At 41.5% G+C, this 12,924-nt stretch overlaps 1 protein-coding gene across 3 annotated transcripts in view; it reads left to right on the top strand.

Moving 5' to 3' along the window:
* Positions 1-12,924, top strand: part of AK5 (adenylate kinase 5) — a 204,781-nt gene that overhangs the window by 22,822 nt on the left and 169,035 nt on the right. The window lies entirely within an intron of this gene.

Here is a 12,924-nt window from a genome sequence, read left to right on the forward strand (position 1 = left end):
ATGCCTGCTCTGCACCCAACACATCTATTTTAAAGGGAAATAAATCAATGAAAACATTTTGAATATCTATTTAATATTTGAAAAGCTAGTGTAACTGATTTTTTTATTTAAAAATTTGAATTACAAAAATATTATTGGCTATAAAAATTTTAAGTCCTGGTATAAAAAGTGAAAGTTCATTAATACTCTCCTTCCATTCCACTGAACCTCCTCTCTTAAAAACACTATTAAGCCCTAGCTGGTTTGGCTCAGTGGATAGAGCATCAGCCTGCAGACTGAAGGGTCTTTGGTTCATTTTCGGTCAAGGGCATATGCTCAGATTGCGGGCTAGATCCCCAGTAGGGGACATGCAGGAGGCAGCCAATCAATGATTCTCTCTCATCATTGATGTTTCAATCTCTCTCTCCCTCTCCCTTCCTCTCTGAAATCAATAAAAATATTTTTTAAAAAAACAAAGGCACTATTAAGTTTGTTGTTTATACATATTTCAGGCCTTTTCCTGTATGTTACACACACATACACACGCATGCATGCACATGTGCACATATTCATACAGATGCATTTTTAACATTCATAGCTATTTCTAGACTGTCTTGCAAAAATCTCCCCAGGTGTAGTCTCATCAACATTGAATGAGAGAATCTGTTTCTCTCCAGATATAATTCACATTCTTTTCAACCAGATAAAATTCATGTTTAAAATTTTTGCCAACATAATACATAAGAAATGGTATTTCATTTTTCACATTTACATTTCTTGAGTTACTACTTAGGTTAAGTATATGTTCATATACGCAGTGGTCATTTGTATTTCTTTCTTGTGTGAATTACCTGCTTTCCTTTGTCCATATTTCTACAGACCTGGTTTTTGTTTTTGTTTTGTTTTGGTTTTTTTACTTCTTTAAAGAAGTGTTTAATGTATTACAGATACTATATCAGAGAGGATTAGGTCAAATAAGATGGAAGTTTGTGTCTCTCAGGGAGGAAGCGTGGAGGCAGGCCGTCTGAGGCCAGAAGAGAGCTTCCTAAAGCCTTTCTTTGAATCTTCCCTTTCACTGTCAGGACACCTTCGTGTGGCAGCGTCTTTCTCCCTCTTCCGCTTCCTCCTTCCACAGTCAGGCCACAGCCTCTGTGCTCACTCAGTTTAAGGGCTTGGTTCTAATTGCTCTGGCCTTGACGAGAGAAATACTAGGAAAATCAATGTTTTGTTGTTTTTGCTATTGCTGCCACATGGAATGGCTAATGAAAATGCTCAGGCGGCCATTTCTTATGATTCTTGGCTATTGGTGGAGCATGAGCGCCAGGCTGGCAGGCATTCCCACCCAAACCTGGTCCCCATCCTATGTATTGAATGAGATGCACTTGGCAAGCACAGGCATAAAAATCTATTTGATTCTCTCTATTGCCTTTCAAACATCCTATATCTTCCCTTGGATAATAGCTAAGCATTGTGAAGGACAAGAGAACTTGGAAGCAGTTTCTACCACACTTGGCCCCTCCAGCCATCCAACTGTCTGCTTGCTTCCTTCTTCTCACACATAGAATGTACTCACTCACTCCCCAAGGAAAACAACTCAGAGTCCCATTCTCTAGTTCAAGAATCTCTACTAGATGTGCAGTTTTCTCTATTAGGTCCCGGGTTAACTCCTCATATTCAGCCACCTATGCACTAAACATCAACTTGTCTTTCCTCCCTGCCATCAGTCAACAGTAGAAAAACAAGACCAAGAGAAGTGAAATAAAGGCTCCTATGTGAATATACAGTAGTCACTGAACCATAGCAAATAACAAATTCTGTGAGGTAGGGATTGCAAAGGGTTTTTGCCCTGGCAATACCCTGACTTCCCGGGCTAGCCAACTCCTGCTTCTGCTCTCACGGAATAACTCTTTGTCTATTCTGAGCCCCCGCCCCCACCCCCGCCCTTCGAGAAGTATTTCCTGTTGTCTATTGCCCTGCATAGCCACATCAAAGTGGCATGTTGGTGACTACACTCATGAGAGCTATTTTAAGTTTGAAAAAAATACAAGCTTTTGGTTACTTTAGTAAAACCATTTCCTCAAAAATATGGTAGACTTCTCTTTTTGTCTCCAGTTAGTTCCATTGCCTTTAACTACACTCAAAGTTCTTTCCTGGATATAGTGTTAAATCACTTTACTTCTTTGTTTTCTCGTTTTGATGGCAGATACCTGGAGGCCATATAAACAACAGGCTTGGATAGGAAAACAACATCCACAGTTTGGGTTTTGGTTTAGGGCTGGTTCCTTTTTTTTTCTTTTTTTTTTTTCTTTAAGTGCAAGGGGGTGGTTAATGGGAGTCCATGGAGCAATGGACTGTCTTCTGTTTGGAGGTATACAAGCAGTTTGCTTTTCAAACTTTTTTTCTCTTCATCTGCTTGCAAATTGGTCATTTTTTTTCTTGGGTTACCTATTATAATATGCTGTCAAATGCAACAGCACAGTCAATGCGTACCAACATTCTAGCTCTTTCTAGCCATTTCTTCTCTAGCTATGGGCTCCACAGGAACATCAATCCAAGTTATCACAAGTTGTACCAAATATTTTGCAATGACATAACGAGAGCCATTAAACTTTCTAGCCTAAAATATCTGTGCTTTTACTGCCCAAGCAAACCAATGCCACATATTTCAGTTTTAGATAGTGTCCCACTTATATGACTATTGTCTCTATTATTCATAGCAAATACAAGATGCTGTAAAAAAAAAAAATTTATACTAATAAAAGGGTAATATGCAAATTGGTCACGATGCCCTCACAGTAACAACTGAACAGCAGTCTGCATGGGGCGACAAGGCCAGCAGGGGGGTTAGCAAGGGAGGACTAAACAACTGAACAGCAGGCTGCATGGGGCGACCAGGCCAGCAGAGGGAGGCAGTGAGGGGTGACCAGGCCAGCAGAGGGGGGCAGTGAGGGGCAACCAGGCTAGTAGAGGGGCATTTGGGGGCAACCAGGCCAGCAGAGGGGGGCAGTTGGGGGCAACCAGGCCAGCAGTGGGGGGCAGTTAGGGGCCATCAGGCTGGCAGGCAGAGGCGGTTAAGGGTGATCAGGCTGGCAGGGGGGGCAGTTAGGGGTGATCAGGCAGGTGAGCAGTTAGGAGCCAGCGGTCCAGGATTGTGAGAGGGATGTTTGGCCTGGGATCGGGCCAAAACTGGCAGTTGGACATCCCCCAAGGGGTCCTGGATTATAGAGGGTGCAGGCTGGACTGAGGGGACCCCCTCTCCCCGTGCACAAATTTTGTGCACTGGGCCTCTAGTATATATATAAAATGAATCAGTGGCATAACACAGAAACTGATTTCTCTTCTATGTGGGTGAGAGCGGGGCAGCTTCAGTCCTCACATTCGTTCAGAGATGCTGCAGGTTCTTCCCAAGTCATTGTCCCTAGGGCAGTGGTTCTCAAATATGTTGGTCATGGACCCCTTTACACGTTTAAAAGTTATTAAGGATCTCAAAAAGCTTTCATTTACATGGGCTCTACCTATTGATATTTATCATATAAAAAATTAAAACAAAAATTTAAAAATATTTGATAATCATCTTAAAATAACAATAAATCTATACAGATGAACATAAATAACACATTTTAATGAAAAGCAACCATATTTTCCAAAACAAAAAAAAATAGTGATAAGAGAGGCACTGCTTTACATTTTTGCAAATCTCTTTAATTTCTGGGTTATTTGAAGAGAGCTGGATTCTTACGTCTGCTTCTGCATTCCAGCTACTGTGATAGCACATTTCATGTAACCGTGGAAAACACCACTCTACATTTTTGAGAGAATGACAAGGAAAAGGACACATAATTTCTTAGTGTTAACATGAAAACAGTTCTGACCTATAGCATCCCTGTAAGGGTCTCAGCAATCCCCAGGGGTCGCAAGAGCACACTTTGAGAGCCACTGCCATGGGACATGGTTAACATCTGTGCGATGAAAGCTAGGTCACTGCCATGGCCAGGTTCCAGTTGGTTGGAAGGAAAAAGGGATGCAGAATGTAATGTTAAGGTTAAAAAAACATTCAAACCTGTAAATAATTTTTGTGAATTTATTTGAGCCAAACTGTCCACAATTGCCAGGAAGCAGACTCTCAAGGTATTGGGATAATGCTCCGGAGAATGAATGTTTTTTACCTTGTTTTATACATTACAATCAAAAAAGGAGACATAAGTGGGTTATGTGAACTCCATTGGTGATAGATTAGGGAGGCAGGAGAAAGCAAAGTGGGAAAACCTCTGTGATTGGATTAAAAAGTAAAATGATAAGACACATACTTCTTTTATTTAGGTGGGTGCAGGATAGTTAACAGTGAATAATTAACTCTAACAATGAGGGGATTTGTGGTCTCTGCAGAGTAGTGCCTGTGCTTTGAGGGGTCCGGAAAAAGAAAAATTCTTTGACATTCCAAAGATGTTATCGTAGATGCAAAAAGACAATAGGCTCTGTTAAGGTAAAGATTGACCTTTGTCAGGGAAGATACTGGTCTAGGACGCAGCTACCCACCATAACTGCTGTTATTTAAAGTTTTCATTGTAGACCATCCTTTGTGGTTACTTTAGGTCTTTGAGTTTGCAAACCGCCATGCAGGCCTTCCCTGAGCTTGTCAGGTTAGCATGTGGCCCCTTTTACGTCCACAGTTTGTTACCAATACAGGATCATCCAGGCCCCCATTGTGGGGACCTGGTTTCCCAGAAGAACCCTCTGTCCTTCCCCTATTGGTGTGAGCAGCACAAGCTTTAATTCAATGGCCAGAGAATGGAGAAGCAGTTGTCAAACTCACAGATGAACCTCTGATTCTAGAGAAATTTGGGGGAGTTTGGGGGGGGGCAACATAATGAGGGGGAGGCAAAGGTATTCGTTTTCAGGAATGGGCCAGTCTGTTCCGGGAATTGGACACCGCTCCCCCTTTCTTCCCTTATATCAGGAGTGGGGAATGTCCAGCCTGTGAGCCGTATAAGACCTTGAGAAATCATTTGGTCTGGCCCTGCCAAGGCATTAGGGGTGAGTTAATTAAATTACTAACCAAATATAGCAGGCTGATTTGTAAGTTGATAATTTTGTATGGCCCTTGAATGATGTTTTAAATATCCAAATAGCCCTTGGCAGAAAGAAGTTCCCCACCTCTGCCTTATATGATCCCTAGCTGAAATGTTTTTAAGTTTGTCCTGATTGTTAAAATGAGATAATGGATAAGTGAAGGGAAAGCAATCAAAACAGGCAAGCGAGCCATCACAGATCTCTTCACCACCAACTGAACATACCGCAATCGTGCATAGCCAAGATTTCACTGGATAGCCCAGAGGCCTCCGTCAAAACCTAAGCAAGGTGTTTTAAAGGCTGTAGACTTGCATATTCCATGGGATAGGAGTGGGGAGAGAAGCCAGATTTCTGTACTGAGGACTCATGAACTAAACAATAAAAAAGCTAAAACCAATAAGAACTCTGGGGTGTATTATTGAAAATGGAGGAGGGAAGCCTACACCAAATCTATATTTAAATGTAAATATAGGGTATTTCAACCATCCTATATAATAAAGAGGTAATATGCAAATTGACCCTCACACCCTCACAAGATGGCTGCCTGTGACGAGGCCAGCAGGGGGTTAGTGAGGGATGACCAAACGACTGAAAAAGCAGGCTGCATGGGGCGACCAGGCCAGCGGGGGGGCCATGAGGGGTGACCAGGCCAGCAGGAGGGGCAGTTAGGAGTGACCAGGCCAGAAGCGGGGGGGTAGTTAGAAGCGACCAGGCCAGCAGGGAGGGGGCAGTTGGGGGTTACCTGGCCAGCAGTGGGGGGAAGTTAGGGGTGACCAGATCAGCACACAGAGGCAGTGAGGGACTATCAGGCTGGCAAGTGGGGGGGGGTGGGCAGTTAGGGGCAACCAGGCAGGCAGGCAGGTGAGCAATTAGGAGCCAGCAGTCCAGGATTGTGAGAGGGATGTCCAAACGGCATCCCCCAAGGGGTCTGGATTGGAAAGGGTGCAGGCTGGGCTGAGGGGATTCCCCCCCGTGCACGAATCTCATGCACCGGGCCTCTAGTGTGTGTATATGTATACTAGAGGCCCGGTGCATGAAATTTGTGCACTTGGAGGGTGTCCCTCAGTCCAACCTGCACCCTTTAGCAGTCTGGGAGCCCTCAGGGGGTGTCCAACTGACGGCTTAGGCCAGCTCCCTGCGGGGCATGGGCCTAAGCCATAGTCAGATATCCTTAGTGCTGCCGCAGAGGTGGGAGGGTCTCCCACCACCACTGCTGCACTTGCAGCCGTCAGCTTATAGCTGAGCAGCACTCCCCCTGTGGGAGCACACTGACCACCAAGGGGCAGCTCCTGCATTGAGCGTCTGCCCCCTGGTGGTCAGCGCACATCATAGTGACCAGTCGTTCCGCCGTTCGGTCGATTTGCATATTAGCCTTTTATTATATAGGATTATATAGGATATTAATTTAAATATCTAAACATTTAATTCGAATTTTAAAACTATCTATATTTAACTATGGTATATCAACTGCCCCAGTTAATTTTCTGGTTTTATGTATCTACATATGCACTCTACATGCTGGAGTACTTCCTGTTTCTCACAGGGACCTGCTCCAGCTATTTTCTCAGTCTATTGATATCATCCCATAACGTGCTGGTTTCACCATGCATTCTGTTTTTGAGCTCTATCTGTGTTTATGCTTATAGACCTAGCTCATTCATATCACTGTTTCATAAATGTTACATTCTATAAAAAATGTTTTATTAGTAGACTTTCAGGTTGCTTTAAAAAATTTTTTACCAACAGCATTGGGACCAATATCTTTATAATAGTATACATCTCCCTTTGCATATGTAAAAAAAAACAAACCCCCTCTGGAATATTTTTCAAAATGGACTTTCTATGATAGAGGGAAGATGTTTTGAAGGTTCAAGTATTTATCTGCATTAATTGCTGCATATAGTGTGAGGTAGAAACAGAATTTTATTATATGTTTTAAATGAAAATGGAAAATGTATCCAGTGGTCCAAAGATCATTTGTTTTGTCCATTGAAATGACTTATTCCTGTATAGACATGGGTCTGCTATGTGGTTTCTCTACTCCTTTTGTCTGTTTACATATTTCTGTGCCAATATCATGACTTAATTGAAGAACTCTAAATTACAACCTTATGTCCAAAGGACAATCCCCTCCCCTTCTTTTTCTTTTCTAAATTGGTTATGCCTATACATTAACTTTTTTTTTTAATCCTCACCGAGGACATGTTTTTATTGGTTTGAGAGAGAGAGAGAGAGAGAGAGAGAGAGAGAGAAACATCGATTGGATGCCTCCCACACATGCCCTGACCAGGGATGGAACCCGTAATCTACGTATGTGCCCTGATAGGGAATTGAACCCACACCTTTTGATGTGGGGACAATGTTGCAACCAACTGAGCCACCCTGCCAGGGCACATTAACTCTTTATGAATTTTAGAATCAGTCAGATCCATAAAAATCTGTTCATATTTTTATTTGAATTTCAACACAGATATTACACGTAGATTAATTTTCAGAGAACTGACATCCGTTAACATTGCCATATCACTCCATTTATTCGGACCTTACTTTATGTTCTTCAGTAAATAAAGTTTTATAATCTTCTCTGGAAAAGCTGTACATTTTTGTTAGCTTTGTCCCTAGGTAGTTTATAGTTTTGCTATTATTATGAATGAGCTACTTTTTTTCTAGTTCCTCTTAGTGCTCATTTGGGCACCCACTGATTACTGATGGTGTTCTCAATACCCATCTTGGTTTTACATATTAAAAAAAAATTCCCTCCACTCTGTGTCCCCTCTTTTGATTCCCCCAGTTTTCTTCCCAGTTTCTCGCTCCTCAGGAGTGGTCCCTAGAGCTGCCTCTGGCCCTTTCCTGGCTAGGGTGGTACTTCTGCGTGATTTCCATGTGGGGAGTGGTTTGGTGCCCCTGGCTGTCTTGTTTGAGGACTATGCAGAACTTCCTTGATGATAATGTTGGCTGGTTTTCTTCCAAGCAAAATAAAAAAATAGGTATTTTATGTTTCTGTGAACCAAATGGCTAAAAGATCCAGACATTTCTACTGTATTTATAGATACCAATTGGTGTTCATCTGGCTTGATTTTTCCAGTGTTCCTGTACTTTTGATTCTGTTTTTGGTGCAAGCAAAGTATATTGTTTCTAGAAATTTATATTTGAATAGACACATTTTATAATTTATTTTTATTATGTTATCACTTTACTCCCCAACATTAGCTGTTGTTATTCCACTTCCCAGGTAAGGGAACTAAAGCTCAGACAAGTTAAGACACTTGCCTAAAACCACCAGCCAGTGACGACAGAGCTAAGATCCCAAGGGTGGGGATACAGATATTCTAGACCACTCACTTTCTCTAATCTCGAGGTCATAGATTAGAAGCACGCAGGCTAAATGTGGACTTTAAACAGTTTTTTTAAATGTACACCATATCACTAAAATTGAGAGATTTCATATTAAATAGCAGATTTCTGGCTTGTCTTGAAAATTTTGGAGATTTGGCTGCTCCCAGTCCACATTCCTACATCTGAGTAGCGCTGCTGTCATTAGTGTAGGTGCTCTCCAACTCACAGCAGTCCCCCACTCCCGGCCCTGACAAGGCATTGGAGGCCACACCCTGTGGTGCCTCTTGTCCTCCTCTTGTCGCAACTGTGACTGATTGTAATTGTTGTTTGTCTCAGACACACACACAAAATGGGAGCGGGGAGGAGAGAGAGAGAGAAATACCTCACAAACACATGTAGACCCCTGCACAGGTGACAGACAGCTGTCTGATCTAGTGGGGGTCACCCTATCAGTCTATATATTTGATTTCTCCTATTTGTCAGATTTTTAAAAGCTAATTTAAACAGGCGATCTAATATCTTTCTGCCCTCCAATTTATCTTGAGCCATCCTCCTGGGGTGCACGTACCCCCCTTAAGGAAGCATGGACTAGGGAATTGAATATGTCCGATTCATAGCAATTAGAGATCATTTGGGGAATACTTAAAGTAATGGCTTCTTTACACAAATCCAAACTCTTGTTTAAATCAGCAGTTCACCACGGTTTATTTTCAGAGTTTTGAGATGTAGTGTTAGTTAAAAGTACTGATTCCCGGAGGTCGGGGGTGGGGGGTAGGAGGAAGGGGACATATGCAATACTTTCAACATTAAAGATTTTAAAAAGAAAAACGTATATATCTTATAATGTTATTAACCAATGTTACCCCAATAAATTTAATTTTTTAAAAAAGTACTAATGCCTAGTAACAGCAGGCACTAAGCATTTTTTACTTGGGTTGTACTTCTCCTCCTCTTAAGGAGGAGAAGTAAAGAGGGGACTTTAAAGTCCCTCCTCCAGACACCTTAGCTTTCACCAGCGCTTAGGAAGTATTTCTTTCAAGTACAGTAATAGACCCAAGATTATCCCTATAATAATGCCACTCCTACTCATTTGCATTGCTTCAGGCTTCTTGGGTGAGAAATAAAGGACTCCAGGAGTTGTGCTTCCAAGGGGGGTGTGGCTCATGAGCACACACAGTTCTTGTGAATTTCATTTATCTGTGCATTGTGAGACAAAAGAGGGTGAGACCTGCTGGAGCTGGTATACATGCCTATTTTAATTTTTTTTTTAACAGGTATGTATGCCTATTTCAAACTTTTTTTTCTTTTTCTAGTAGTGAGTTCCTCTAGGATCTGTAACTTAACCTCAACTTTGCCATTTTAAAGGATTCTAAAAATAGAGTTAAATTCAGAGTCTTTGTGAGATAGAATATATAAAAAATTCTCAACTAGACACAGTTTTTTTCAAAAAAGCTTAGAGATCAAAGAAAATCAATCCTCAGAGGGCTGTCATCCTACTTGCATAGTGAATTGATTTGACAGACTCATAATTTGATTTGCTGTTCCTATGGGGGACAGATTTGATTTGCTTCTAATGGGGAGTGATTTAATTTTAATTACACAATTTTTTCCTAAGTATTAGCACTTTCAAAATATTAAAAAAAAATGTGGATGCATTCTTCTGAAACTGTTGACTTGGAAGCTTGCTTATATTTATTTAATAATTAGATTTTGAATTTGAGAACATATTACTAGATAATTATCCATTTATTTTTATTGTGATGTGCTGTAATTACAAAGGACCATTAAAGTTAAAATGTTGATGAGATTTTTATAACTGCCCTATATAAAGTGAAAAAACAATTTCTAAATTTCATACAAAGAGAAAATCAGAGTTATCATTGACTTTGCCATATAATTTAGGTACTGTTGCTGCCTAACAAATCTTCCAAAACCTAGTGGTTGAGAAGAACAATATTTATAAGCTGACCTGCTTTCTATGGATCAGGAAATCAAGAACTGCTCAGGTGGTTGGCTTTGAGTCAAGATCTCTAGAGATGTTGCATTTAAATGACGGTTTGAGGTAGGCTCCTTTACTCACGTGTCTGATGCTTGATTTGGAAGGCTCAGAGCAGCAGGGGCTGGAATGGCTGGAGTTCCTCGGGTATCTTTTCTTATCTTGCTAGGGGAAGGCCTCAGAGTGGCTGTACTTCACAGCAGCTCAAGGCTCCAAATGCATGTAACACGAGAGAGCCTGAAGGAAGCCCTATCACCCTTTTAACCTAGCTTCAAAAGCTATTGTGTTACCTCTACCACTTTCTGTCCCTTAGAGTCACTAGGGCTGGCCCATAATCAAAGGGAGGGAGATTAGAACCCACTATATTTTTAGAAGGGAGTGTAAAAAAACAAAACAAAAAAAAAAACAACAACATTTGTCCATGTGTTTTAAACCCCCTCACCATGGCGCTAAATAAATAAAAAATACCTGCCCATGTCCTGACCAGTGTGGTTCAGTTGGTTGAACAGCGTCCCTTATACCAAAAGGTTGCCAATTCAATTCCTTGTCAGGCACATGCATGGGTTGCAGGCTCATTCCCCAGTAGGGGGCATGCAGGAGGCAGCTGGTTGATGTTTCGCTCTTGCATCGTTGTTTCTCTCTCTCCCTCTCCCTTCCTCTCTATCTAAAAATCAATAAAAAGCCCTAGCCGGTTGCTCAGTGGTTAGAGCGTCAGCCCACAGATTCAAGGGTCACGGGTTTAAATCCGGTCAAGGGCATGTACCTCGGTTGTAGGCTCAACCCCTGACCCCGGTGGGGGCAAGTGTGGGAGGCAACCAATTGATGTGTCTCTCTCACATCGGTGTTTCTCTCTGTCTCTACCCCTCCCTTTCACTCTCTCTAAAAATCAATGGAAAAAAATATCTTCAGATAAAGATTAACAACAACAAAAAAGACACTATATAGAAAAAAAACTGGATAATAAAAATATTTTTTTAAATACCTGTCCATTCTTCACTTTGCTCATATCTGTCCTTTTCCTTCATTTCCTTTTTTCCGAGTTTTTTTTATGCCAGGTGCTCACTCCAGTATATTTGGACTTTGTAGTCCTCGCTTATCTACCCTTCAGGTCCTTGTTCTTTCCACATCCTGCCTATTGTGTCCTGATTAATCTTTCTAAAAGACAACTGTCATTAATTCATCCCTCTGGTTCAAAGCTTTGAATGCTGCTTATGATCCACAAGCATGTTTCTCCCTATATGGTTTGTATCAGAATCAGACACAAGTCTTGTTAAACAGTGCAGATTGTTTAAGCCCTTCTCAGAATTACTGTATTAGAATTTCTAGTGGGTGGAACCCAAGAGTCTACTAAGGTTTAATCAGAGATGTAAGACTTAACCCGACCGAAACCAATAAGTTGACCAAGACAAGCAGGTTAAAGCGAAAAATCGCGTTTATTGAAAGCTCTCGGGTGAGGTCCCGCGGTCCGAGAGCACAGGCCGGCGGAGTCACACTTATTCACCGGTGGGCTTCACCAGTGGGCTTAGAGAAAATGAATTCAAATTCTAAGCAAGGCTACAAGCAGAACTTCCCTTTTTATTAAAGATCCGGCCCTATGTGCACTTAGTGGTTATCTCGCTGCTGGCCTTGAAAACAACACAGTTCTATCCAGTTAAAAAATGCACCTGGCATGGCATTGAAATTATGGGCATATCTAGTCTCTGGCCTACAAGGTCAGACAGCTTAAGTTTATTTTTCTCATTATTCAAGCAGGCTAAAGCAGGCTAGAAAGCAAAGTTTGTAAAGTTCCTGCTTTCCCAGCCCCAGACCTTACAATCTACCCTTCAGGTCCTTGTTCTTTCCACATCCTGCCTATTGTGTCCTGATTAATCTTTCTAAAAGACCACTGTCATTAATTCATCCCTCTGGTTCAAAGCTTTGAATGCTGCTTATGGTCCACAAGCATGTTTCTCCCTATATGGTTTGTATCAGAATCAGACACAAGTCTTGTTAAACAGTGCAGATTGTTTAAGCCCTTCTCAGAATTACTGTATTAGAATTTCTAGTGGGTGGAACCCAAGAGTCTACATGTTACCAAGTTAACAACCTTTAACAAAGCTGAATCTTAAGCATGCTAAAGTGCACATTTTAATTCAGTGTTTAATAGCACACAGCAAAGGTTCTCAGCCATAACATGTTGCCATAGTTATGGAGCAAGCAGGCTGTTGCTAATAATGCCAACGTACTAAATTTAAAGCACATCCACAGTTATCTCAATAATGTCATTTTCACTAATCTTCACACTTTCTCAAATGAGAAATTACTTAGAATGTGGAGAATTTCACAGAAGATGTGTTCTCAGTAGTAATGTCCTAAGGTTTTTGTGTTTCTGTGGACCCCTTATGCAATGTGATCCGAGACTTGGCTTGCCTTACTGCCATTCCTTGAACACATCCCTTGTTCCCTCGCTATTTGTGTCTCCTTGATAGTAATGTTTTACTGCTCATCGTATCTCACCGTCTCCTGGACACATTCCCTTAGGATCCCAAGCCTGGGATATTTCT

This window comes from Plecotus auritus (assembly GCF_963455305.1).
Source record: "Plecotus auritus genome assembly, chromosome: 2".
Classification (NCBI taxonomy): Eukaryota; Metazoa; Chordata; class Mammalia; order Chiroptera; family Vespertilionidae; genus Plecotus; species Plecotus auritus.